We start from the raw sequence: 2,668 nt of genomic DNA, 5'->3' as shown, positions 1-2,668 counted from the left end.
GCCTTTCTATATACCCCAGTTCGGGATGATAAGGGCTCTCTGAGACATCCTTGGGTGCTCTTTAGATGTGACAGCTATAACACAATGATCCATCCACCATGAAGCATGTTGGAGTTTCAGTCACAACAGTAATACTATCCTATACAATTAGACATTGATAAGAGTGGGGCAAGTTAAATTCCAAAGGGAGGAAAAACAAACCTTTCTCCCATAAAGTACAAAGAATTAATCTACTGTAGAGATGACAGAGAATTGGTAAAGATAACATGCCTTCATTAGAGTACACTTGTCTCTATAAAAATCTAAATCTATAGTTTGATTTTAGAATGTAAGACGATGACATGGAACATATTAGAGCTATGTAAGTGTTTCAGGACACCTCACTGATCGTGAATACAATCTCTTCTTTTTTACCTCATTAAAGCAAATTAGTTTTCTAAATGAATACAGTGTGTACTTCAATATATCTCTGGATTTTAGTTACTTGTAGAATAGAGAAGAATCCTATATATTTTTCAACTATCTTACTCATATTTAAATTAACGTTGTAATGGATTTTATGATGGCATAGATTTGAGCCTCATAGACTTCTAGGAGTGTATTACCTTTCTGTTTAGGGAGGAATGTTTTGTTTGTTCTAAAATAAAGGGAAGGTAGGCAGTCTATACATGAATCTCAGGAAAGTAGCTGACTGATGGAATATTAATATATCACAAAGCAGTCATTTTGAGATAAGTATACTCAGGTAGAAGTGTAGATGCCATATTAAATTGCTTGAAATGATATATGAATAGAGCTATAACTAGTTGTCACCTTTAATTGGTATCTCATCCTTGTCAAGGAAAAAAGTGTTGTGCACAAATTCATAGAAATTAATAAATATGATTAATTATTGTGACTATTCTCCTAATGTTTAACTACATTTGCATTCCTAGTATAAATCTAACATGACCATAATGAATGAATTGCTATAATCTAATGGTATTTTATTTAAAACTTTTCAATCAATATTCATTAATGACATTGGTTTAAAATCCACTTTTGCTTTATTCTTTCATGGTTTAGATAATAGAAATATAATTCTTTTGAGACTATATTCTTTACCATTTTAAATTATTTTGTGGAATTAATATTAACTGTTCTTTTAAAATGTTATTGAACTGGGTTTGTACCCCAAAGAGATCATAGATAAACAGACTTGTACGAAAATATTCATAGCTGCGCTTTTTGTGGTGGCAACAAATTCGAAAAGGAGGGTATGTCCTTCAATTGGGGAATGGCTGAACAAACTGTGGTATATGCGGGTGATGGAATACTATTGTGCTAAAAGGAATAATAAACTGGAGAAGTTCCAGGCAAACTGGAGAGACCTCCGGGAACTGATGCAGAGCGAAAGGAGCAGAGCCAGAAGAACTCTATACACAGAGACTGACATTCTGTGGTAAAATCGAATGTAGTGGACCTCTGTACCAGCAGCAATACAATGACCCAGGACAATTCTGAGGGATTTATGGTAAAGATGCTACCCACATTCAGAGGAAGGACTGCAGGAGAGGAAGCATATAAGAAAAACAACTGCTTGAACACATGGGTTGGGGTGGACATGATTGGGGATGTGGACTCGAAACTACCACACCAATGCAACTACCAACAATTTGGAAATTGGTCTTGATCAAGGACACATGACAAAACTAGTGGAAATGCGCATGGGTAGGGGGGGCGCGGGGGGGGGGCTGAAGGGGAAAGGAGGAGCATGAATCATGTAACCATGTTAAAAATGAATATTAATAAATGTTAAAAAATGTTATTGAATTCTACAAATCCATCAGGTACAATATGAATAAATAATCATTAATAATATTGTCTATAATTATCCTTCTATGCTTTATCCTTCCCTGGTTTAAATATTTGGATGTTTGTCTAATATAAAAAATTAAATTGGGTGCTTTCTTTCTTAAGAAATTTGCGAATGATTTGTGTAGTAATGGTATCATTTCTTCCTTAACAGTTTGATAGAATTTTCCTGTGAATTTATCAGGAGAAGGAGATGTCTCTTTTTTTATAACTTCTTTTCACCTAATTCCATTTCCTTTCAGAGACTGACTTTTTTAATGCAACCTCAGATGACTACTAATATTAGTAAAATATTTCACTTTTTTTTTTGTCAAGGAAGAGCGCAAACGCAGTCCCCCACTATCACAAATTATGCAGTCGAGTTTCCCCCATTTGGGGAAATCGCAGGGCTCAGCCCATCTGGAGTGCAATGGATAAGCCTCGCCCTGGGGAAACCACCTTCGTGATCATGGAATCACCCCTGCCAGGTAAGTATCATATATTTCACGTTTTTAAGTGTATTCCTCACCTTCTTATATGTTCTCAGTTTGAGAAGCAAGTAATTAATTATACATATTAGTCTTTGATAATAATTGTTTTCTTGTTTAGGTATGATTTCACCTTTTTTATTTTCTATTTTGTTGTTTCTGTGACTTGTATATTAACCCATTCATTCTTTAGAATTAGATTATTCAGCTTCCAATTAATTTTCAATCTATGCTCATAATAACCTTTAATTAATGGATTTTTATTGTACTACTTACTGGTTCAAGAATTTTCTGTCATTCCCAGCCTCACTCCTCCACTGTATTGATTCTTATGTGCCTCCTTACAT

The 2,668-nt window shown here is 34.5% G+C and overlaps 1 non-coding gene across 1 annotated transcript; it reads right to left on the bottom strand.

Annotated features, from left to right (window-relative positions):
* Positions 1-2,165: 2,165 nt before the first annotated feature.
* On the bottom strand, positions 2,166-2,329 carry LOC123238465. The gene has a single exon (XR_006505628.1). It is a non-coding gene; the product is annotated as a U1 spliceosomal RNA (small nuclear RNA).
* Between the last annotated feature and the right edge of the window lie 339 nt (positions 2,330-2,668).

This window comes from Gracilinanus agilis, chromosome 2 (assembly GCF_016433145.1).
Source record: "Gracilinanus agilis isolate LMUSP501 chromosome 2, AgileGrace, whole genome shotgun sequence".
Classification (NCBI taxonomy): Eukaryota; Metazoa; Chordata; class Mammalia; order Didelphimorphia; family Didelphidae; genus Gracilinanus; species Gracilinanus agilis.
The sequence above is the reverse complement of the archived record's forward strand: the minus strand, read 5'-3'. Positions and strand labels throughout refer to the sequence as shown.